We start from the raw sequence: 26,901 nt of genomic DNA on the forward strand, positions 1-26,901 counted from the left end.
TGTTGTCTTATTGGACCATGTGATCATTGACATTTTCTGCAACGTTTTGTCTTTTTCTAACCATGCTATTTGTCATAACAAACATGTAATTGCGGTGGTGGGATGTCACCACTACATGCATTAGGCGACATTTCCACACGGTTCACTATTTGATGTATCTTTCTGTTATTGGCATGGGGTTGCCCTTGCTCCACTGATTGTTTGGGGTCCCGATGGCCTTCTAAATGACATGCACAGCTATATGCCCTGACGATGGACCACTGGTCCGAAATGCATAAGCTTTGTAGCTTTTTGGCATTGGCCGCAGTATAGTGGTGAACACATTGAATGCAACGTTTTGTCTCAACAAATATCTGTAGTTGTTTACTTTTTTCAACCTCTGAATACAACAAGATCTCCGACACCATTGACTAAGGGTGTGCAACCCACACTGCTGGCTTTCACTAGCCAAGGTCCACAGTTCTGCCATTATCTTGAATGCCCCGTGCGGAGGCATGGGTCTGCACCCCCTCACTTTGAAATTAATCAGAATAACCATTATACAATGGAGAATACTGAACCTACCTATCGTGTTGCCAGCTCATACCTAGAATGTGTACATTGGTTTCTTCCCTGGCCTTGGCTTTGCTCACAACTGAGGTTACAGATGAACCATGAACCATAGCAGGACCTTTATAGACAATACCAACTCGGGCACCCCAAAGAGACCCTCTTCCCTTTATCCAGATACAGGTCTTATATGGTAGTTGTCTGCAACCTTTGGCTCTCCAGATATTTTGGACTACAACTCTCATCAGCCCTACCCATCTTAGTCAATGGTGAGGGATCATGGGAGTAGTAGTCCAAAACCTCTGGCGAGCCTCGGGTTGCAGACCACTGAGGTGCTCTGAATGCCAGACTGGAATGACTACGGAGTCCCGTCAGGCTTCCAACAGAGCTGGTATACACTGGACGAGTCCTCGCTAATGTAGGTGGGCACAAACACTTAGACTTCGGGTTCCTTGGCTACGGATGCATAGTTTGTGTGTTGTCTTGGAAGCCAAATAAGCGCTGGTGCATCAAATAGTGACAGGGTAGTGGGCATTTCACCATCCTGTGTGTATGTCCCTTACAGAATGCTGTGCCCACCTACCATGACGTAATGTTACAGGGTTCTGCAATTCACAATCCACTGCGATAGCACAGAAGGGGGAAATGCTTTTTCTCTGCCAGATATTTAAAATAATTATGTTTTTGGGTTGCTGCGGGGTGAGGTGAGGTGAAACTTGATATTTTATGGTTTAAATAGCTCCACCAGACCTCCGCTATCTACCCTCTCCAATGCTGGTCTATGGGGACAGCGTGGGGGTGGAAAAGGGATGCACATGGGCCAGACCCAACATAAAACCATAGATGATTAGCTGTGAGCTACAGCGTGTATTCCAACTAGGGGGTTCTGTGAGACACCCTAGACAACTAAAGCTTTGCTCAAGTTGCCTATCAGAAGTTTCTTGGAACCTCTAGCTGCAATATGTTGCATAGTCAGTGGCTACCCTGCTGTAATGCTGTATGCTCCAGTGCAATATGTCGCATAGTCGATGGCTACCCTGCTGTAATGCTATATGCTCCAGTGTAATATGTCGCATAGTCAGTGGCTACCCAGCTGTAATGCAGTATGCTCCAATGCAATATGTCGCATAGTCAATGGCTACCCAGCTATAATGCAGTATGCTCCAGTGCAATATGTTGCATAGTCGATAGCTACCACACTGTAATGCTGAATGCTCCAGTGCAATATGTTGCATAGTCGATAGCTACCCAGCTATAATGCTGTTTGCTCCAGTGCAATATGTCGCATAGTTGATGGCTACCCAGCTGTAATGCTGCATGCACCAGCCTTTATCTGATTGCAACATGGGCACTGAAGATAATTTCTTGGGCTCAGATTGGCTCGCCCAGCTAAGGATGACTAATAGGGAATATCATAGCCCTCTAGGGGGTCCAGCCAGCATTTTACCCACATTTTGTATTTAAAATATTCTAATTTTACTGCGGCAGTCCTAATAATCAGTTACCCCAATGCCATTCACGTGGAAACAGCATTTCAGTCTCAGAGGACCCTCATTAAAACTCTGAACGGATGAGCGCCGGCACGTACCGCGCGCTGCACTAGCTCGCGTCCTTACATTGACTGTGAATTACATTATGCCAGAGTCCCTGTATTCATTCCAGCTTGCTAACTGCAGACTCACTCACCTGCCACTAATACAAAGACTAGCTGTTAAGGACAACTGGCATAGTCTTGCAGCAAAAGCCATGGTTCTAGCGCCAGCTAGAACAGCAAGCACATTAATGCCAGCCTGCTGTGTGGCACAGACTGCTATCTGGCATTATAAACGATCTTTCTATCAATGCCTTGTGACTTAATCAAGGTCAGCTGCTCAGTCTCCTAAAGGCAATTGGTGCAGTAAACCATAGTAGGTGTTTGCATTTCAGATTACAGGGTATGCAAGACTATGTCACCTGACACTAATACACTGTGTTGAAGGTACAGGTAGGAGCGGTAGAAACAGAAGGTGGACTAGCGTGCAGACCCAGCCTATCAAGGCTAGCCTGGAGCATGAAGACATACCCAGGCTCTCCTGTGGGAATATCCCGATATAACTCAAAAGAAACAGTCCTCAATGTATATTGCATTTTTTTTGTTTATTTGGCACAAGTGTAGCGAGAAAAATTAAGAAAATTAAATATATGGCAACGAATTCTGTTCACATGTAATTCTTTACATTTTCAAACAACAAAAACATCTTCAAGCAGTTTTACAAATGATCTGTGAACATGTAGATTGGATATGCGCAATCAAGAAGATATTTTTTTCACTCGGTATTGGTCGTTGGATCACTCCAACACATTCCTCAAACAAATACGACAGCACGTCACTTTGCAGTAGTATCCCTAATGTGGGTGGAGTCTAGGATCACGAGATCGTCAGCGTAACCCACCCACTGAATTGAAGCATTCCCTAAGTTTGGTGGGTTGGCTGAACGATTAGCAATCTTCCCCCCAAGGTCCACTAGGTTAAATAACATGGGTGCCAAGATGCAGCCCTGTTTGAGCCCCTTATTTGTGTCAACCCAGCCAGAAGTCCTCCCCACCTGATTAATGTGAACCTTCACGCGTGTGCAGACGTGTAATTGAATAATCATTTTGAGAACTCCCAGAGGTATGTTCCAATTGCTCCATTTATTCCATAGTTTAGGTCTGTCTACCGTGTCAAACGCAGCACTAAAATCTATAAACGTGGCGTACACTGATGTTTTACAGATAGACCAGGCCTGCTGGATAATTGTAACCAGGGCCAGGCTGTTAATTGTGGTGTCACGCCCCTTACGTAAGCCTGTATGGTTTAGGGGAATAATGTTGTTACGCAGTCTTCCAGCTCTGCCAGGAGTAGTCTGGCAAAGATCTTTGCTGGAATATCCAGTATCGCCAGTAGGTGATAATTTGTAGGCTCCTCAGGCATACCCGTCTTAAGGATAGGAACAATTATGCTATCTCTCTATGACTCGGGGCTAGTTTGCAGTAACTCAATCCAACTGAACAGCCAATTAAGGGCTTCTGCCCAGACCACTGGGTCCAATTTAAGTGGTGAACTGCACACCCCGTCGGGGCCCAGCGCCCGGGAAGGTTTACATGACCTAATTATGTTCTCTATGTCGCTGCTGTTTTTCATATATGGCCATACAGCATGAGCAACGTAATCTAGAATCTTATAGGATCCTTCTCCTGTGAAGTGTTATACCACAAACCTTTCCCAACCTTCCTTAGAAACCCTGTTTATGTCTCTATTTTGGGATGTTCTCATTAATTGTTTTCCAAAACGCCACAGGAACGTATGACTGAGATGACCAGACCAGGAGACACCATTTGGTACATTCCTTTTCAGATGTGTGTTTCTTTAGCCAAATTGCATAGGCTTGTTCTGCTGTTCTCACTGCCGCAGCATGTGCACCAGCATCTTTCTCCCTTTGGAAGATGGCGGGCAATTCCTGGCGTAGATGTTTTTTCTTGGCCTGAATTTCTTTGTCGTGTGTGTGTTGGTGAAATCTTATAATAACACATGGCAGTTCTTGCGAAATTCTTTGGTGGGCCTATCGAACTAGCCTTGATGCCCTCCAATGCAGGCTTCAAAGCACTTGTAAGGGGCAGGGTGCTACTCGTGCAGAAAGTATTACCCCAGACCTGACAAAAACACATTAAGGTTATCCTGTGCCTTAATGGAAGCCGTCCTAAGATTCTCATCATGCCAGGATATCTGCACAGCTGACCAAGATCCATAAGAGCCGGTTTAGCCGCGGTGCAATTTAGTTTCACAATCAGCGGAGAATGATCTCTCTCAGTCCAATCCCCACACCCATGCCCAGAATTACATTATTGGGTGTGGAAGCAAATATATAGTAAATTATACTACTAGTTACTCTCTCCACCCTCGAGTACCTCGGGGGGGGATATTAGAGGGAAAGCTGCCAATGACCATTTCAAAGTTACCAGGCTACAACAGACTGACCCAGCTGGCTCCACGTTTACAACCTGTGGTCAGTCTGGCCGACTGTCCTACTGATGTAAAGTCTAGCAGGTTACCCATTACAGCTTGGGACATATGCAGGGTCCTGGCATTAAAATCCCCACATATCACAATCGGAGAGCTATTACCTAGCTTGGTAAGTATCGTTTTAACAGACTTCAGTACCTTTGTGTCGCATGTCCTTCCCGACACCCAGTACCAGGCCCCCTTTTGGGCGACCCCACTGGTCCTGGGATGCCAGGGAGGAGAGGACGTTCCAGCCGTCTATCACTAGTGGGGAAGTGAGCTAGGTCTCTTGTTGGGCAATTATGGTGAATGTATCAATGTGCAACAAGAGTCCTCCATGTTCATATAGGTGGGAGTTACCCTGGGTGTTCCAACGGAGTAAAAAGGAGAAACGCAGCGTTTCGGGATTGGGGACTAGGCGTGCCAGGCTAGTCTACCAGATTGGCCAGCCAAGCCCAATGTCTCCCCATCACTACTATTTCCGAGTTGCCTATTACCGCTAGGACGGGTGTCATCAGTCAGAGACTTCCTACCCCACCCTCTGGTGGGGTGGCTGTTTGTTACTTCCAGATTACCAGAGCTATCCACAAATGTATGGGCATAGACCTTAACTGCAATGCAGTCGTAGCCCAATTTAAGCAATGCTTGACGATGTTCCAGAACATAAGACAGTGTTCCCCCTGTATATAAAAAGACATTCAAAGTTGCAGTTTCACCCCTGCTTACAGAGTCACAAATGTCTACAATGCGAATGTCACTAGTGTGAATGAATCTGAGGGGTATTGCAGAATGAAATATCTCTGGAACCCGACAGCGGTTTACGTAGGCACACTTTTCCTGACCAATTATACTCCGTATTTGAAGTGCAGCTTTCTTAGACTTGACTGACAGAACGGGCATTACGGGAGCCAGGCTCACACCCTTTTGAAGAGAAGTACTGCCCGGTTCAGTTTGCACTGCAGCGTTAGACACAGCAGCCACTAACCCACCCTCAAGTGGAGACTGATGTGCCTGGAGCAATCCTTCCAAATTAAAGGTTGTTTCTCCTCTATCCTTCTTATTCCGAACCCTGGCCTTCTTGGTACATTTATGGCCGCCATTTTGCTTCGTGTTTGATTGTCCCTTGCAGGCTCCAACTTGGTTCAGTTTCGACGAAATGCCAGCACTTTCAAAGTTGTTACTCTTTCCTCCCACGTGGTTCTCCAGCAGTTGCTCTATTTGCCTGTGTGACATGGTTGCGCAATTTGATAATTATGTGCGTTTTTCCAATGTCGCAGAAGGGCCAGGCATCACAGCTCCGGTAGGGTTCTTCAGTTTCTTTTCTTGTGCGTGCAGTTTTTGAAACCGCGCTCACAGCTCGCTTTTTCTTGGCCGTTGACAAGTATTCATACATAATGGGCCTCATTCCGACCCTGGTGTTAACCAAGGCGCTATTAGCGCCTTGGTTGACGCCGTTATCTTTCCGACTCCGCCATGGGGAATGGCGGAATTACCGCCCCATTCCAAGGTTGGCGGGGTCGGTAATTCCCCATTCACCAAGGGCCCTTCCCCATTCCCATTTTGGCCCCATAGGTCTCAATGGGAATGGGGAAGGCGCTAATTACGGCACCGTAAATTACAGTGCCGTAATTAGCTTCTAGGTCCCTTTGCGGGTTGGTTTTTTAACGCCTGCAAAAAGCAGGCGTTAAGTACCAACCCGCAAAGGGAACTCAGAATAGGGCGGTAAGGGTTTAACGGCACCGGTCTCCTTAACGGTGACCGTTAACCCTTACCGCCCGACTCGGAATGACCCCCAATGACTTGTTTCAGGGACAACTTCTTTTCACATTGATACCACTCGGTGGTATTCAGCTCCAGATTATCAGTTATTTGCTGGACCCTCAGGCAGCTCCTTTCGGCCAGTCGGGCCAGAATAGTGACTGTCAGACTTTCTTGCTAACTCCACCAGGAGATCAGAGGATTTGTGCTGAGCTTTAGCAAGCACACAGACGGTGCAGAATGAGAATAGAGACCGGAACCTTCGCCAGGGTGGCCGCCATGTTGTCACATTTGAGATGAAGATGGTCTAATAAATGTTAAACATGACGGCAAAGGACTCACTCACAGCACTCACGACTGTCTGGTTCAGCTTCTCAGTGTGTCTTCCAGTCCCCCGATGTGTGCTTATTGTGACAGATCCAGACTGTTCCAGCAACATCACCTGGGCAGGCTGGACCATGGATGTGCCCTCCGCCGGTGGGGCAGAGAGGGGGATAGAGGTAGAGATAGAATCTGGGATAGAAAAAATAATGTCGTCTCCATTGACGATGCCACAGCCATCGACAGTTTTCGCTTCTTTAATGGAAAGCCCATCTTCCATGCACTTATCAGACTCCACCTCCGTCACTGCCATCAGCACCATATCCCTCATGCCTACCACCAGACTTGGGGACAGTGCACAGGGGTGCAAAGTGATGTGTATTGGTGAACTAGCCAGAACCAAGGATGAGGCATTAGTGCATAAATCTACATCTTGGCCCTTGCTGGGGGTGATTAATGCCTCCACAACGTGCTCAATTGTTTTAGAGCCAAGGCATGGGAGAATTAACGAATCTAAGTGATTTGCCCACGGCTGAAACTACCACGACCTAAACGTTCGCATTAGAAAGGTGCGAACTACCAAAAGTTTGCACCTTTCTCATGCGAACACACATACATACTTACACCCACACACACACAACACACCCAAAATACCCCCCCACCCACACCCCCAATATAAACAAACCCTACTTACCTTCATCATCACGCTGGGTTCCTGCAGCACCAGTTCCCTTTCACTTCCGTGATCGGGAACCGGCGCCACAGGGTCCTTTTCTTTCTTATTTTTTTTAAATGGTAGGCTGCGGGGGTGTCCCCCGCAACGCAACCCTCGCTCACTATAACATGAAGTGTAGTGAGCGGGGCGATGCAGGGGACACCCCTGCAGCCGGCGTTTTTTTCTTTTTACAATGCCACCACCAAAGGTTCTAACTTTTGGTGTTCGAACCTTTGGTGGTAGCATTTTTAGAACTTTTGGTCATTGCAACCATGTTTTGTCAGTAAAATCGTCCTATTCCGAATTAAGATCTCATTTAAGTGTTCGGATCCATGCCCTCCCCTCCCCCTCCCCCCGGATGGCCATTCATGCTGTGAACCTGATCATTGGGGATGGATTTAGCCCTGTTGTCCCTATTGTCCAGTTTCAATCACTGGGAAGAAATAAGTCATTTTGGCAACACTGTTAGTCTTAGTTTTTGCTTTAGCATCTGCTTTAGCTTTTGCAGAGTTTTTCAAAGCGACCACACGCTGTGGGCATGCTTTTAGTATCCAAGATGTATGGAGGCCATTAGTCTCCTCAAAGGAGACATCTGATGCAACGGATGAAACTCTGCCTCCAACTTAAAGGGGCACTCGACCAAAACCACCTCAGTAGTTTAGCCCCTATGTATAACCAATGATTTGGATAAATGAGAAACAGCAGTTAAACTTCTCACACCTCCAAGACGCTGGGAGGTGGAGAGAGAGTTGTTTCTGGTGGAGTGAGGGCTCCTACTTCTCCAGCCTTACGTTTGGCTGCACGTGTCTTGATAGTTGACACGCCGCACTTCGGCATCATTAAGAAAATAGAAGCAAGTCACTAACAGTACTAATATAAAAGTCCAAGAGATCAAGATATTCAGTGCAGAGGTGGTACAGGGTGGTACAAGAAAAAGCAGCCAGAGCTTAAGGAAAACCCTATATGCAACTCCTTACAGTGCCTAGCCAGACCACTGCAAGACCACTTGACTCAACTTGTCCGTTCTGCAGTGAAATAACTCTTTGTAGCAAAGCGGCAGAAATCCAGCAAGTAGCCACACTTCCATCAGGATAGACACAGTGAAAAGACTGCACTGCAAGACCACTTGTCCGTTCCGCTGTGAAATGACTCTTTGAGGCAAAGCGGCAGAGCTCCAGCATGTAGCCGCACCTCCAACAGGATACGCATAATGAAAAGACTGCACTGCAAGACCACCTGTCCGTTCCACTGTGAAATGACTCTTTGTAGCAAAGCAGCAGTGCTCCAGCAAGTAGCCACACCTCCAACAGGATAGACACATAGATTTTGATCTCCAGATCTGCAGTCCCCTCGACGGGAATATCATTCCCATCGAAGTTCTGGAGCTGTCTAGGAAGAGGTGTGGGGGGAATTTGGTAACTCTCCCCGCTCCCTGAATTAAGTTGCTCGAATGCCCTTTTGGACACAAGAGTGGCTTGGGATCCAGTGTCCACCAGTGCTGAATTTGCACACTGCCCTTGCACCCGGACGGGGGCATAAAACCTACCTTCTTTCTCCTCTAGGGGGCAAAGGAAATGGGCAAGCTGGGCAGTTATTTTTTTTATTTTGGACCCCGACACTGTGGGATCTTGGGCCAGTTTTTGTGCCGGAGTTTGGGAATCTGTGAAGAAAATTTGGCATCCTGAAATTTTTGAGCTTTTTTAATCCCCCTTTTCCCTTGATTCGGTGCTGTCCCCCTTTTCCCTAACAAAGTCACTTGAACCGGTTTTGGGGGAGGATCCCTCATTCAATTCTGATATCTCAGGATGGCATTTCTGGGGTTCAGGAATAGGCGGTTCTAGGTCAGTCCCCATACCTACCCAGTCTGAGTTATGGTCTTTTGGGTCCCATTTTTCTTTGGGAGGAATCCCCCCCATTCTTGAAAGAGAAGACTTTCTTCCCAGAATCCTCCAAGGATTCTTCCCATTCAAACTGGAGGACGCGGACCTCCTCCACAAAATGGGTCTTCTTTTTCTCTTGGTTTCACCTACCTCTGTTCCCTAGGTTGCAGCTTTTCGGGGGCAGGAGATCTGGTTTCAGGTTTAGAGGTTTATACAGGTTTTTCATGGGTGAGGAAGGAAGCTTCCTCTAGGGCTTTGCATCCCCCTTCCTCCCGGGCCTCATCCTCTGGAACCTGCTGGTTGTCAGGGTTCTCTCCCCATCATTGTTCCGGAGTGCCAGACCCTGGATTTGAGCTGTTCTGAGCAGCCATGTTCATCTGAGGATTGTGCTGAGCCCTCAACACGCGACTCAGGTCTAGGGTTAAGCTCTGGACCTGGTGCTCCAGTTGTGGCTGATATGGGGGTCTAGAGTAAAATCTTGGCTGCTTTTGGGAAGGGTAACTGTCCCTTCTCTCATAGGAACTTGGGTATGGAAGGTTTCCCTGGTACCTCTCCATTCTGGGCCTTCCTTCTCCCTGATTTGGTGGTCTAGACTTCTGAAAGCAGGGAGAGTAAGGAGGGTTGCTCTGAATGTTGGGGTTTTTAGGGTACCTGGGGTAGAAACTTAAACTAGAGGGTGAAGGATTACTGTACTCCTGAGGGACGTTTGAAGGGAAGTTTCCTGGGGCCGTACTCACTTGGTTGGATCCTCCCCTGAGCCGGGAGAGTCTATACGTACCTCACGATTGGTCTGTTCCCCTTGTACCTGGGGCTGATGTAGGTGGCAGAGTCAGGTGACACATTTGTGGGGTACCCTGCCTGGCTACCACCTGCTTGAGACTGGTCAGAGGGTCTTCTCTGCCTCTAGTGTGGTTGGTTAGTGGGAGGTGTATTTTGTGACCCCCCCCCATTTCTAGGTCGAAAATGGGGGTAACCTTCACCTCCGCCACCTTGGCATCAGTGGGGGGGTTGGTTTGTTTGGGGTTTTTGGGGGAATTCTTATTTTCTACTGGTTTTTGGACCTCATAGATCTGGGTTGCTTGATCTATTACTCAGCTAGGGGTCCTTTAATCGTGGAAGTCCCTAACAACTGTGTCATAATATACTTAGAAAGTGCATGGAAATAGGTAGTGATGAACTCCCTACTATTTGTGCGCATCCGCCTAGTGGTTTGTGCAAATGCCCGATTCAATTCCTGAACAAATCTGGGTGCCTGATCCTCTCCGCACTGTAGGTTGTAGGTCACCTTGCAAGCCTCCTGGGGGTTTCTGTGCGTGGAGAAGTGCTTCAAGATTGTTGCCTTGTAGGTAGACCACCTTGAATGGTTTTGATCCTCCAGCCCAGCAAATAAGCTGGAGTGTTTTGGGGAGAATGTCCATTTGGCAAACTCCATAGAATTCTGATAATTTTTAACTGCAAATGACGCCATCATCTGGCCATACAACCCCAGATGCTCCCAGTTTGAGTACTTGGCATTTTTATGGTAGCAGGTCATGAAACCTCTGATGGCTTTTATTTATCTAATGGGGTCTTTCACCAGGGTTCTCTTGTGTTTGGCAGCCTTCTTTTTCCAGTGCACCGGAGTCCATTTGCCCTCAGATTCAAAGCTGCAGCTATTTGAGGTCCCATCCCTATCCTCTAGGCGCTTTCTGATTCTTTGAGCCTGGGAACCTCTCCCAAAATGATGGGGCCTAGTCTCTTCTCCCCTGTTGTATTGTGGGCTCTCTGGGCCATTTACTTTGGACTCCCTCTTTCGCACAGGGGAGTAGTCATCTGACGCCTCCCTTCTTCTGAGGTTGGAGAACTCCCCCCACGTTCCTGATTGGGTGGAGGTTTCAGGATGCTCTTTTGGGGCCTAAATTCAGACTACTTTTTATCTGCAAAGTGGACCAGGTGGTTCCTTTGTAACTGATGTTTCTGCCAATCTAACTCCCTGATTTTCATTTAATAGGAGTCTTCTTGGTCAGATACATTAGCCACAATATTTTTGAACCTGAACAGGGAAGCATGTCCATCAATTGCTGATGGACGCTGGCCTGCTGGTTCAATCTTGCTGGGCCTAAATGAGTCCAGCTGCCTCATGGTTCCCAGTTCTTGTGTACCTGTGGACTTGAAGTTAGCAGTGCCTTGCACATACAGGGTGGTAAGTTGGCTTGCGGCCCTTGGTACAGAGGGTATCACACTGTGATCAGGGGTTGCCCTGTCACTCTCCAACTGTTCAGGGTTCCTCAAGTCCTTATTTAGCCTATAACACTATTGTGCTAACCTCTAAAATTTCTCTTTCTCAGCCCCTAATCTTGATATTCTGAGCCTTGTGCTCTGCTATCAGCCCTTGACTGGCTTCTATGACCTTCCCTTGTGCTACTACCTGGCCCTGGAGTCCCCTGTTCTCATCACAAAGGGCCTCATTTCCTTTCTGGGCTTCTTGTATTGTCTGGGTGTACTCCGACCATTTTTGTTGCAGGAGATTAATCTCCTCGCTCTGTGCAGTTTTGGCCTGTGTTGCCTGCTGTAGATCAAATTTCTATTTGCCTCGTATGTTCCATCAATTTTTCAAACTCTGCTTTTAGGTCAGTCAGTTCCTGAAAACATGACTCACTTGTCTCCAGGTCTGTTTTTAATTTGCACACTTCCTGGCATAGGACATATTTTTCCTGATACAGTGTGCAATTCAGGTCACTAAAGTTATCTCTCTGTTTTATAGTGCCCAACCTCTGGCGCCCCTGGTCAAATTCTGTTTGGGAATGGGCTTCTTTAATGATTAACTTATTATTCTCCTCTTCCAATTGCTTGATCTGATTTTGTAAAGTGCTTATCTCCTCTGAGCAGGTTCTAATGTCGGTCACTTGTTGGTTCAATTTTAGTTGACTCTCTTTCCTGGAATCAACCCTTTCCTGGGACTTCTCTTTCAGTGCAGACAATTGGGCCTCCTGCTCTGAATTATTTAGTTGTTGTACTGCCAACTCCTCCTTGAGCTGCATGATGAGGTTTCCTAATTCTAACTCAGAATGTTGGCCCTCTCGCATTTTCTCCTCTACCATCCTTAACTCACTCTGCGTGCTTGATTAAAAAGCTTGGACTGATTTTGCACAGAGGCTACACTTTCTTGGTACTTTTCTTCCAAGACTATCATCTGAAAGTACATGTACGCAGTGAGTTGGACCATCTTAATCTGCTCATCTTTGATGTTCTGAGACATATAGAACTCAGTCAGGGCTTGATGTAACAGGCCATTGTCCTGCCACACATCCATACATATAGAGGTCACCTGTTGCATCATACTAGATAGCCAGGTTTCATGTTTTTGTTCTGCCCATTCCCATATAATGAATAATTTGGACAGAAGGTGCTGTCTAGCCATATTAATTTCCACGGTGCTCATTATGAAGAGTGTTTTTCCTTTGGTTATCTAAGCAAGGACAAAATCTCTACCCTGCTCTTGCCTAGTTTAGGGTTACATGATTATATTTTGAGACACAGGCCTGATACCTAGGGTACAAGTTTTTGGATGGCACCTTTACAGTGTAACAGTTTTCTAGTCACTAAAAGTAACATTACGTTCAATGGGTTAGTCTGCTGTGTTGGACAGTCACGGGTGAAAACTCTAACCTCAATCACGGCACAAGCTCCCACTTTGTCACGGTTTTATAACATGGCACACTCCCGCCAGGGACTCCTTCCCCTGACAATAAATGTGGCGTACAATAAAAACGCTTTTTATCTTTACTAAACCACAGATTCTCCTATAAGAGTAGGCCCACAACCTGTCTCACACCAAACGTTCACAAACACCCCATATCACAATGGACTAGGAACCAGGCCGGTGTGCATCAATAAGATATTTATTAATTTATGAGTTAATGAAAAAGAAACAAATATTCAAAATACAACAACCACTAATATGTGGCAACACAAATGCAGTGCTTCCGACAGAACAATTGATTCGGAAATCCTAACACAGTTCACATGGATCTTTAATGGCAAACTGGAAAACAGTTTTAAAGCACGTGAAAGCACCAAGGTTAAGCACTCACCCTGCAACCCTCACCCCCAAACATCAGATAACTTAATTCTCTTTGAATCGAAGGCAGTGACAAGGAGTAAGGATAGAGAGAAAAAAATCGGATTTGGAATAAAGCCCACCACCCCAAGATGGGAAGCCAGAAAAGAAATGAAAACCCATTTTTGGAGCAAAACGGCCGAATCGGATTTTGCTTATTACTCGCACAGCTACTCGCACTGCTAGGGGACAGCTGAAAGGAAGTTTGTGTTGCTACACTTGAGGATATAGGGAAGCTTAGAGACTACTAATCAGCACACAGAACAACGTGGAAATGAGGTAGGAAAATCGATTTTGGGGGAAAGCAAATGTAAAAGAAAAATACTAACACAGGATTTGCAATGACAGGCAGCCAAGGTAAGGGGTTTCGGTTTCAAAATTGGAAATCGTTTTTCAAAGACAAGGACAGAGGCACATGACAGATGGGATTCTAGGCAAAAGGGATTGCTCTCAATGGGACTCCAGTTTGGGATTTTTAATAGTACAGATGCAAGTTAGAAGTTTGTGGGATAATGCACACAATACACTGGCAAGTACGGTTTTCAGTTATAAGGAGACTAATTCTGTTTAGGCTATACTTTAATGACTATAGTTAATAAAAACTCGACAAAATTGTTGATTTCGATTTGGCACCAATATTGAACGTGAATTTCAATGGGAGAATTAATTGATTTATTTTAAAACATTTTTTTTAATTTGCGTTTAATTGTTTCAATGACATTTTTTGCAAAATGGAGATACAAAGGAATCCAAAGTCCAAAATGTCATAATTTTCCTTAAAATGGGGGGGGAATAAGTTCCCTCCACTCGTGAGTCTTTTATTCATTGAATTAGAGTCCTTAGTTTGAGTAGCCCAGCTGCGCACCTTCGCTGGATTCAACTCTGCCAAGTGACCCCCCCAGTTTCTTGTTCCAACCCGATGTCTTGTAGATCTTAGCTGCAAGTGAGGTTTTGTCACCATTTATTGGTCTAGGCCAGCAAGCTTCCTCATCGTGCAAGATCGAATATTGCAGGTGAGGTCATAAGTAGGTGTTTCTTACGATCGCTGTGCCTGAGCATAGCAGTAAGGTGTCTGTTGGTCTCTATCTGTTCCTCATTTTTGCAATAGCTGCAAGTGTCTGTAGTTGATTGGCCCCACATTCTAAAGATCTAATTAGTTTTTAAGGTGTTTAGCCTGGCTTTCAAGAAGGTGGATCTTAAAATTCTGTCTGGGAATTTTTCCAAGTATTTCATGACTTGATTCACTTTCTGTGTGTTTGCTGGTAAGTGAGCTGTTAATTTATTCTTTGCAGCTACTTCTTAAGTTTGGATCCAATCCCATTGTTTAAGTTTCAGCTTAACTTTGAACGGGTTGCATTGTAGCTCTTCTTCTGAGCTTCCAATTGCATATAGAAGATTAGCATTCTTGAGTGCCCACTCAGTCAGCATCTCATTTATAACATCATCCATTTCCTTCTTAATAAGTTCAATATTTTGGGGTGGGGGACTCGTTTCTTTCCATTGAACAGCAGGCTGTTTCTGTCAATTATTGCCTTTAGTGAGACCAGGCTGAGTTCTCTTCTTATACATGCTAAGGATGTGGAAGATAGTAGTTTCAATACTTTACGCCAATACAGGCCTTCTAGTTTGGTCCAGAGTTGACCTGGGATCCCCGGCATGGCTTCCGCTCCATATGTGATTGCTGGAGTGACCTTCGCTTTGTAATAATTGAGAGTTGGAACAAGAGAGAAGCGCCCCAATTTTTAGTCGAGAGCCATTGTCTGGGCAGCTAAAGACTTCATTTTGGCAAATAATGTGAGCTGCATTGGTTATTCCACTGGGCTCCTGCTGTCTGTAATACCTAGATATTTGAAACTTGGAACTGTTTCGAGGCTAACGCCCTCTAGGTACCAATGACATTTTTCAATTTATTTTGGAAGCTTTTTCCAGGATTAAGATTTTTGTTTTCTCTGGGTTGATTTGGAGATCGTTTTATGTTTAAATACAATGAGAGGTTATTCAACTGCTGTTGAAGGCCTATTTCCGTTTGGTCCAACAGAATGGTTGTCCTCATATAGGAGACGTGATATCTTTTCGTCTCCTATAGTTGGTGGAAAAGATTGGGCGATCGCATCTAGATCTTCAATGTCTCTTATGTAGGCATTGTAAAGTGTGGGCGCCGGAGGACAACCCTGTTTGATGCCTCTTGAAGAGTGTATCACTTTTGACAGGTGGCCCGCTCTATTCAACCTCACCCGCATGGATGTCCCGGAATATAGAGATTTGATGGGATCTAGTAATGATCTTGGGCAATTCCATTGTCACAGTTTGGCCCATAATTTGCCTCGGTTCACCCGATCGAAGGCCTGGATAAGGTCTATGGAGGCCAGGAAAACTTTTGGTCTTCCTGACCGGATCTTGGCTTTCAATGCACTGATCAACATGATGTTTGCCATTGTACAAAGGTACTGGACGAAACCTGTTTGAAGTTTATCAATACAATTCACCCCTTTAGACCAGGATAGAAATGTATCCAGGAGTAAAGCCACAAATCGCTTGCCGATGGTATTCATCTAGTTTCTCAGGTTGCACTTGTCTGCCTTTTTAAAGATTGGAATTATATTTGGTGTCTTCCAGGAGTCTGCAATAGCTTTCCTGACAGCACATCTTTTTATGATTTCTGAAATGAGCTCAGCCCATTCATATCTATGTAATTTCAGTTCCACGTTTGTGATTCCATCCGTGCCCGAGGCTCTTGAATTGTTCAGGCCCATGATTTTCCTTAGAATCACGTCTTTGTCATATTCAACGTCCCATTTAATTGGCTCGAGTGACTTGTCTGGTTCGATACAATTCAATGGCTGGTGGAAGAGGTCCTTGAAATGGGACATCCATTTGAGTTTGCTAATGTTGTTTTGTAGATGGTCATCTATGGACTTCGACGAAGATTTGATTAGGCCCCAGAAGTCTTTCACTCTTTTGCTACAGACGGCAGTCTTGTTGATAGTTTCCTGCGATGCCCACCAGCCATAGTTTGCAGGATCTTGACATGTTTAGTGCAAGTTCTTGGTTGACCACCATAAGGTTTTTCTTGCAAATCTTTTTGCTTTCCTCATACATTTTCTCCTCTCCTTTAAGATAGCATTGTAGGTATGAAGGTGCTGTAATGAGGAATTTTTCCTGGATTTGCTTGGCCGATAATATGGCATCCACAGTGGGCAGTAGTCGAATTCTAGCCACGTCGGGAGCTTTGAATCATGTTTTTTAGGAACTATGTACTGATTAATTTTTGCGCCAATTGCTTCTGTAGTCCACCTTAAACGAGAGCCCAGGCTATGGGTTTCGATTCGAAACTTCATGACTTGATTTGGAATTTTTGAGTCAGGCCAAGTCGTGATTAGGAGGTTATGGTCACTGCTTAAGGTTTTTTTTACCTTAAATTAGTCAATGATCGACAGTAAGCTTTTAGAGACAAAGATGTAGTCTGTTGTGTTCCCCAGGCCATCTCTCTCCCACGTTGGTGTTCTCGATTTAGATGGACTTGTCATTGCATGTAAATCATGCATGTCTCGTAGATCCATGAATTTGGACCATGAGGTTCCACGTCGTTCTGACTCAAGGTTGTGCCTGCTTTTGAACTTGCTTTGGTCTATTTGTGCCTTCTTGGATTCCTCACCGAGGGTTGGGCACAACGTATTAAGGTCGCCACAGATAATAGTGTGTGTTATATCATGTTTTGTCTTAGTGTCATCTAGGACCGATTCCATGGAGCCAATGAAAACTTCGGATGATTGCACTTTTGGATTCCAATAAGTGTTTATTACCAGTATGAGTTCCTCCGTTTTGCTCGGCTTTCTTGTAGTTAGACGATGCCAGGCCACCATTGTCACCTGTATGAATGTGGTGACAAACACACTTTTAACCAGGCATAAGGAGCTTCCAGACCCGACTGCTGTTAAAAGTCCAGAGGTAGAGCGACCCTTCCGGCCTCTGACTGCAGGTGAAATTGATATTTCATATCTGTCTAGGCTAGGAGTGGCCTTTAACCAGGTTTCCTGTAGGCATAATAAATCGAAGTCACCCAAATTGATATCCCCAACCATGGTTAGATGGCTATGCCCTCTTGTGTTCCAGGATCCTAGCGTTAGCAGATGGTTTTGATGGTTTACAGGAACAGCTATGCCTGGAGATGAGCAGTTGGTTGTCTTGAGTAGTTGCTACTGGCGTGTTTTCTTCAAGAGCGCCTCCGGAATCCAGGCCCATCTCTTTTGCTCTTTGTCTTGTAGGTTTTTTAAATGAGCATCAATTGGAGATACATGATGATCTTCCGGGGACGTTCAACTAAAAGTCACTTTAAGTTTTGACGGTGGACTGTGAGGTCTATGCTCTGGATCTCTATGGTCCTTGGCACTAGGATCGGGCCTTTGAGTGGCTTGGCCACTTCCATGCTTGCTGTTGGAGGTCACTCGACAGGATGATCGTCTAAACTCTCTAGGTGCTTTATGGCCATTAGATTGTGTGTATGAGATGTTTGGTGCAGAGCTTTGATCCTTGGACCTTTGGAGCTTTGATCCTTGGACCTTTGGAGCGATGATGCAGAGGTTTTCTGATGTGCGTTGGACCTTTGCCGTGACTGATTTATTTCAAAATGATACTAAGGATTTCAGACAACTGAAAGATTTATCAAAGGAATATGCTAACATACACAGGCTAATACAGATTATTTATGGAAAGGTGATGATTTATACTGGCAATTTGGGACTTTCAATGGTATTTTCCAAGGGGTTATGTTGCAAAAATGAAAGAATTATGCAATTTCGAGCTGGTGTTATTTGCTACTTACAAAGTAAGCATTGGTTTGGGATTCTGGAAAGTCAGCTGGAACTCAGGACCCTCTTGACAGCTAGGCATGGGATCTGGTCTCTGCTCTCCCCTGGATGGAATTCTGGACATCCGGCTGGATCGCAGGACTCTCTGGACACCTAGTCAAGGGATCTGGTCTCTGCACTCTGCCTGGATGGGATTCCGGACAGGCAGCTGGATCTCAGGACTCTCTAGAGATCTAGGCAAGGGGTCTGGTCTCTGCACTCTCTTGGATGGGATCAGCTGCCTCCTCTCCGTCGTCCTCCTGTCTCCCCGGATTCTTGTTTTTGTCTGTCTGTCTAGTACAGTCCCCCTTATATAGCCCAAATGACAATATTCATTTTACAATCTATGGGGAGTGCTCTATAATTACTCCTGCCCCCAGATAGGACAGTTTCCCATTCCTGTCTCTGTCCCCTGGCATGATTGGTTCAATGGGGGAGAGCACCACATGTCTATTTGGCATTTATTACAGTTCTTTGTTCTCTTGGCCACTTTTTGACAAAACCCAGTTATGTTCCATAACTCCATATTTCTACTAATCCCTGACATATGCATTAGAGATGTGGTTTGAGAGGGTCATATGGAATTAGGTAAGCCGATCGCCAACTCCGTGCGAGGTAGCATGGCCCTTTGGCACATTTTGGTCATTTTCATAAAATGTATAATAGTTTGCAAATGATCAGGCATATTCATAATGTCATTTTCCATCTTTCCACCAATATTCATATTTGTCTCATTTATAAATCAGCCAGAAACTAGTCTTTACTGGCCATATCATTCCACAAAGTCCTAGGAACATGTGCTTAGTCTCTTCAGAACCCCCTGGAAATCACATGGAAAAATATCATAAAACGAAATTATTTCTTGTTCTGAGTCCTGGGAAAAATGGCTACAATTAATCAATCTTTTAATGTCAATTTGGAGGATCTGTCACATATGGGAGGGCAGTGCTTCATCCCCCACAGCCAAATATAACTTGCAACAAAAGACTTCGTTTACACCCTTTGAAGTTTGTCAGTTTGTCCTTGGGAGTGGGTGCTGGAGGAACTTGCACTTCTTGGCCAAGCTCTAGCCACACTTGCTTTCTTTGTCTTCCGCTAGTACTGCCTCCTAGTCTGGCCGAGCAGAGAATTATCATGCCCTGAGCCACATCACATGTCATTGCCGAATGGTTCACTTATTGGTGCGACTTACAGTGGGAGGCAAGGCATTCAATTGAGTTGTGTGCCTGAGCCCAAAAACTGTTTTTTCTTATATTCTGAGCCTCAAGGTGATGGAAGTTCTGTAGGGGAGAACATAATGTACATGTCTTTATTAAACACCCCACCCATAGCATATTTTACTGACATTTTCTATGTAAGCAAAGTTCCCTTTCACAATGGTTCTTAAAAGTCATTTTTCTTTATTTACAACTGCGTGTAAGCCATTTTTCATCTAACGTTTGAAATGCTGTTCTGTAGGTCATGGGATTCTTTACTTTGTCCCTTTTGAGTGGGTTTGTATTTGCTGCTGGTCTATTCACACAGAGGGGTACTGCACAGGGTTCTGTTATTTGACACAGAATAAAAAGGAAAAGTCGAGTCGTTTTTCTCATTTGCAGTGTTTTGAGCGTTGCTATTCACATGAAAGGGAAAACAAAAGCTGTGTCGGGTTGCAATGTAGAAATCCTTGCCGCTCATGTGAATTAACAATAACACATTGCCGTTTTGGATATAGTGCATAACATTTTTTTGTATTCAGATGCAAGAAAAGCAAACGCAAAGCCATTCTGAATGCAGGGCATAACTTTTTATTATTCAGATGAAAGAAAGCCAACACAGAGCCGTTCTGAATGCAGGGCATAACTTCTTATTATTCAGATGAAAGAGAAGCAAAACGCAGGGTTGTTTTTCAATGCAGTGTTCAAATGCTTGGCACACATGTGCCGGGGAAAGCAAAGCACTGCCATTTTTGGTGGCACTGTTTAATGTAGTTTATCAGGTGACAGGGATTTCTGGTAGGGCCTGTAAATGCACCCCACAAGTCCTACTACTGTGTATTGCTTATACAACACAACACATATCAAAGAAGCTACTTAGACCTTCTAGATTGAGGGAGGGGGCATTATCCGGGGATAGTGCCCTTCCCAAAGTTTTTGTCAGACAGCAATACATTGGTAAAGGCATTACCTGAAGACATTAATGACCCCTCTACAAGGCTAATAGTATACGTGAAAATAGAAGAGCGTAGAGACTTCAAAAAAAGTTATTTTACAATTTCCATTAGAACTTCATACACATGCAGGAGAAATGTAGTAGTCTATGGACTTGTGTAAACACACTGAACCTTTATGCAGTTGTTCTCAGTTTGTAAAATAAGGTCAAGGTACGACTTTGTGGTTTTGTCTGGTGTCACTGTGTAATGAGAATGAACAGAAGGCGAATCGTCTTGGTTAAATGGAGGAATGGACCGAGAGTATATAAGAATTACAAAGGAAGTCCCAAACCCAAAAACATATGACAATATTCAGTATAATGGATAAATTCAAAAGGTGGCAATTTGGGACCGTGGTGCACATAGTTATATTTATATGAAGATAAATGAAGAAGAATAAGTGATGTAGCCAAGGCTTTAAACAAACATCAGAGTGTGCAAAATAAAACAAACCAAATGATAAAAGTACAGTCAAACCAGCGGAAATGGTATACCATCTGTAATGAATTGCACAAGAAGTGCCAATCACTCCTGACACAGCACATAGTAAAGAGATGTGGGTTCTACTAAGAAAAAATAAAACTAGAGTTAAATCTGGACAACTACACGTAATGCAAAATGTTTTTGTGAAATAAGTTTGTTTTGTTGACCGGAGCTCTTGGGTTTCGGCTAAATGGGCGTGATCATTCTAGAACGGCACAGCCTTCATCAGGACAAAGGAGATGATGGAAAAGGTGTCTTTTTGCTTGTTGGTTTTGCAAAGATGTTAATTGCTGAAAAATAGTATAACAGAATTTAGTAGTGTTAAGTAATTTGGTAATGCCCTAAAATACTGTATAGTCCATCTGTACATGGCATAGTTTGAAGACCAACAGTTCTTCACAGGCCACCAGTAATCTGACAATCATATATGGTGAAAAAGTTACATCGATATAGTCTTTATAATTTGGCAAGGAACCACAGACTTGCTTCAAGATTTTTATGCTGGCTCAACAGAATCAATTCCAATCTAATGTTTACCATACATTGCAGTACCACTGAAATTGCATTTCTAGATTTCATAATGAAACATGATGCAGACAAACTATACACTACTTTGTACAGAAAACCTACAGATATGAATACCATCTTGCAATACTCTAACCAACATTCCCAAAATCTTCAATCCAATCTTCCATTTAGTCAATTCCTTCATCTTCGATGCAACTGCACCAGGACATCTGAGTATACTTCTCACAGAAACATTATAATTACAGCATTTGTGGAACGTGGTTATCCAATTTGCCTTCTTAAACAAACAGCTAAACAAGTGTGCCAATAGGCATACACTTATGAAATCCAACAAAACCTGATCTACAGAACTGATCAGTGTCTGTGTTACGATATATTTGCTATTCACACCTAAGATCAGACAACGATTTAGGCCTTATTGGTCCAGTTTAGCCTTATTCTGACTTAGAGGCTCTAGACTAATGTTTGCACTCAAACGGGGGACAAACATTAAAGACAGTTTGGTGCATGCAACACATAAAAAAAAGAAACACAACTAGAACTATTGAGGAATCTCTGGACACAAGTACACCATGGCATCACCCAATGCAACCACTGTACAGCTTACTGAAACTGCCAAAGCTATGACCTTTGTGGCCAATTATGTCTTTGGTTATGTAAACAATTCACATCATGCTATTCAGCGAACGTCATTTACATCATTTCGAGCTCCTGTATATTATTCTGTGTAGGGATGACAACTCAGACTGTATTAATTTGCATACTTGAACATCAGTTCCATATCATAACAGCTCATTTACAAGCACACTTGGTCAGACATTATTTAACTCTTAAACATAGTGAAGATGCTCACCATTGGTGCATCATTGAATTGGATTTAACTAACTACAGCATGGTAAAAGTGTATTACTATTTGTATTTATTGTTTTATATAGCGCCTTAATCCAAGGCGCTTTATTGTTAACAACAATAACACATCAAACCAAAAATTGGAAGAGAAATGGATCTACACACTCCAAACCCACAGGACCGGTCTGAAAGAATATTTATAATTGACCAATTTGATTAAATTGTGAACGTTTGGTGTTTTTGAGATGCATGTATATTCTTGTTCCATCCTACAAGGCCCTTTGTACCCTTTAATCTGGTCTGTTTAAGACATTTCTTATTTTGGCTGTAGTAAACATGCCCCTTTTTTTCCGCTAAACATTCACTTTGCCACTACTGACCTGCATTTCCTTAATTAGCCCAATTCCCAACTAGAGATTTCAATATGGCCGCCCGGTTTGGATAGGTAATATCCACGACCAGCCACATACTAGTTGTCAACATTAACACTACCTACTTCCCGGTGTTACTATGAATTTCCAATGATTATCCACCCAGGTTCTATTAATATACAGTATTCCCACGCCCGTTTTCCTAATGAATGGTAGATGCCACACACTCGCAAGCACATCAGAAACCTTCCGGGCCACATTGCCGCAAGTTGCATTCAGAACGCTAGGTGAGTCCCGGGCGGTTCTAGGCATGATCGTGTTTGACACCCAGGCAACAGCAATGTTCCATTTTACTTACATGCAACTTGTCCACAAGGCATAAATTAGTTTTCAAAAATTGGTTAGCAAAGTTTGTGAATCCAAATGTTCTTGATTAGCAAACAAACTTGTTTGATTAGCAATTTTGTACTAATATTTTAAATGTCACCAGAAGTAATTTGTACCCAAGAGATAAAATGAGCAATCGTACAGCATTGTTGTGTACTGCTGAAGTAAGACATTAAGGTACCTCACCCGCTAGTCCTGTGTGTCTGTCATCCAGGTGGCCATCGCTTTTGGATCCAGTTCCTGGGAGTGGACCAGTGTGGGAGGATCACCTGGATGGGGGGTCTTCAGGCGTGGAAGTGTGACACCGGATGGCGAGATGCAGTATCGCCTTCCCTGTAACACCTTTACCCCATCCTACCACTTAGGGTATGTAGGGACTCAACCCCGTCCCCTTTTCCGACACAAACACTTTCTCACGAACAACTCACTGTGAGGGAAAACGGACTAACACACGAGCCATACACCTGATATGTCCCACTACAATGGTCAGGCAGGGTCAGGAAATTACTGAACATTGTACACACCTGACTTCCATCACACTTCCCCCACTCGGATAAAAGGCGCTGCACGAAAGCATACTCTGAGCAAGGCAAAGCAAACAAGGAAGCAGCAGTTCCAAGATGGCAGTTTAATGCGAGGCAGAAGACGGCGAGACCGAAGAGGATTGCAAGGAAGGAAGTGCCCTTGACCTTTTCACCGAAAGACAGTATCTTTCATGAGCCTTCGCGAATAGGAAAAGTAAGACCTGGAATTAAAGCTGAAGAATCCTGCATTGTGTTTAGCAGATACCCGGGGCTCCCCTGCATCAATGGTCAGGGTGAAGGTGGGGAGAAGGGTTTGCTGCTGTGGTACTGTCCTTGGCTCCTACAACAAAGCAGCACGAGTGAAATCAGAACAGCCGGTGAGTTGGTGAGACTGATACCAGACCAGTCTGTGTGGAAACCCAGACCAGTCTGTGTGGAAACTGGGGTTGCAAGCGGCAACATTGTATAAAGAAAATTGAAGAGAACAGCATATGAAGCATATGTGGCAAGCATTGCAAATATAATTAAAACAGCAGATTAGTCATAGAACTTTGAAGCTAACGTACGATACCATACACAGAGTGGTCCGGCATCATGTGGGTGCTCATTCGGAAGTCTGTGTAAGGTATCCAACTGAAATTTAACAAGCGTTAAAAGAAAAGAAATTGTATAATCGAAGTGGTCCTGCAAGGGGTGGAGCCAAACCCGTGCACTTTCGAAAGTCTTTGATACTTGATGTACATTGGTCTGAGCTCAGCTGAGGGAGACTAATTGTGCTAAAGGGATCTGAGCCCGGCTGAGGGGGAATCCGGGGTGAACTGTGAGTCACCCGTAAAAGGAATATCCTATGGACATTGTACAGAAGGGATGTGAGCCTAGATGAGGGGGATCCAAAGTGACGAACATCAGATCTAAGGCCCTGCATGTCAAATAACAGTCATTGTTGCCATTCACATGCTCAGAAGCAGATATTTGCAGGTACCTCATGCCAGGTTTCAGATCTAAGGCCCTGCATGTCCAGTAACAGTCATTGCTGCCATTCACATGCTCAGAAGCATATATTTGCAGGTACCTCATGCCAGGTTTCAGATCTTAGGCCTGCATGCCCAGTAACAGTCATTGCCGCCCTTCACATGCGCAGAAGCAGATCTTTGCAGGTACCTCCTGGCAAGTTTCAGATCTTAGGCCCCACATGGCCAGTAACCACGATTTCCAGTTTTCACAAGCCCACCAGTGGGTATGATTCACCCCCACGTTCCCAGCTAGAGATATTGCCAGTCTAACTTTCTAATTAAGTAGTATAGTCCTTCCACATCTAGTGCCATTTCCTGCATGTTTTAAGGAGGATTGCCATGCTCCACATGCACATAACCAAACATTCTTGTTATCCCCGTGCCTATTAAGATGTCTCATAAGTATCCTCACCAAGTATGAGGAACTGCTGATGTATGAATGCCCAGCAAGACATGTCCAGTCCTGGATTTTCTCTCGCAGCATGTCCAGTAAGAGGGAGATTTGCATTATTTACATGCCCGCTCAGTGGTATTGACAGTCTCTGCATGCACAGCAAGTGATAGTGCCATTCTACCCATTGCAAGTAGCACGAGCCTCTGCATCTCTATGCGTCTGTCCTTCTTCATGTGCCAATTAACTAATAGTACCAAAGTTGGCATTCCTGGCATGAGGTCTTTATCGGACCCCATGTACTGGGCAATGCATGGAATGGCGCAGAGCATCGCAAGCAGGTTGTTCTTCCAGACCATAGGGTCACCTCTATGAAAATGGGTGCACCTGTGACCAGTTTTAAGCACACGTAATAAATCTTATTATTGTTTTCTTGTAAATTGGGATAACAAATAACATAACATTAATAACGAGTGTCTTCTGTAGGATTAAGTGAAGGCTAATTATGTTGGCCTTGCTCTGTTCAATTAATAAGCGCCTCCCCAAGCGAAAAATTCATTTGTGTGCTTGAGCATTCAGATAAAATGTCAGTTTGCTTTCGAAGTGTCTTCAGATAATTGAGGTCAGGTATACAGTCTGAAAAATAGAATCTCCCTTTGAATAGTGGTGTATTGGGTCTGTAATTCCACAAGTATTTTCAACTGTTCTCTGATTAATTGTGTATGTTGATCATATTGTACATTTTGGTAGAGGTTATTGTTGGAAACTGCAATGAAACAGTCTGATTCTCAGAGGCTTTTTCTCTCTTACAGAGGGTCTGAAAAAAAGCCATGCTAGCATATTTCAAAATCTGTTGGATCATTGGAATCCCCCCAATTCTCTGTTCATCTCTGTGCATGTCTGATAGCCCTACAATTAAGAGGTGAATATGAATGCACAGATTGTGCTGCTGTTATTTTATATGGTGCAAAGCAGTGCTCCAGACAAGATTTTGAAAGAGGAGTATTTTACTCCCTATTTTTTAAACTTGGGAGTAAAATGAATTTTTATGGCGCAAACATGTAAGTACAATTGCCAATGTGAGTAATTTAGAAGCAAATACAAATTTTGTAACTGGAAAAAGGAAAAGCTTTTGTAATAATGATTCCTTTGCACCTAGCTATTCATACACATTAAAAGATACAGGCTTACTTCTTGCAGTCATGAAGACATATTAGCAGTTTCTTCCTGTGCTACTACTTGCACTACTGGTCCAGACATATCCATGGAGCTGTGCGGGTGAAATCAGGAGCAAAAGATCAAACGTGTCGGTCTCCTATTGTTTGCTGGGAGTATTTGCCTATATTTAAGGAGTACAAGTGGCCGTACACCCCTCAACTCTAGGGCTGGCGCAAGAAAGAGTGGAGCACATTCCATTTGATCAGTGCCCGCTCGAATGCGAGAAGCTGTGAATAGAACCATATGCTGGGTACGGTCTAATGTAGACTGGACTACAGAAACATGGTGTGCTGGATAGGGTGCAGGGGAAGGTTACTGGGACAGTGGTTTGTTCGACTGAGTGACGGTGCTTCACATATATTTTACAATCCGAGGAACAGTGAGATGAAGTGATACGTGAATCACACACTAAGTGCCAACACTGGGAGTAGAACCCTCGTCTTCAGGTTCCAAGGCAAAGAATGTAGCCACAATTTAGCATTTCCTTTCCAAATGTGTAAAGGAAATGCCTGGAGCAAAGCTGAGGTGACACATGCATAACGTTAGCAAGGCATGCATATACGATTCTGTGGGAACGAAGTCTAGGAACACTGTAACGATAATGTGAAAGGATGAGTCTTGAATCGCAACTATTATCATGGGGATCCCAGGGGTAAAAATATCCTGTTGCACGCTACCAGCCAGGCATAAAAAGCCACGTGCCTCCTCGGTTCTCCACATACACACAGCACACAATTTCTGGGGAGGGAAAGTCCG

At 44.3% G+C, this 26,901-nt stretch overlaps 1 protein-coding gene across 1 annotated transcript in view; it reads left to right on the plus strand.

Annotated features, from left to right (window-relative positions):
* DACT3 (dishevelled binding antagonist of beta catenin 3) overlaps nucleotides 1–26,901 on the plus strand; it is a 369,285-nt gene that overhangs the window by 271,846 nt on the left and 70,538 nt on the right. The gene's annotated exons all lie outside the window — the stretch shown is intronic.

This window comes from Ambystoma mexicanum, chromosome 2p, assembly GCF_040938575.1.
Source record: "Ambystoma mexicanum isolate Mex_15411 chromosome 2p, UKY_AmexF1_1, whole genome shotgun sequence".
In the NCBI taxonomy this organism is placed as follows: Eukaryota; Metazoa; Chordata; class Amphibia; order Caudata; family Ambystomatidae; genus Ambystoma; species Ambystoma mexicanum.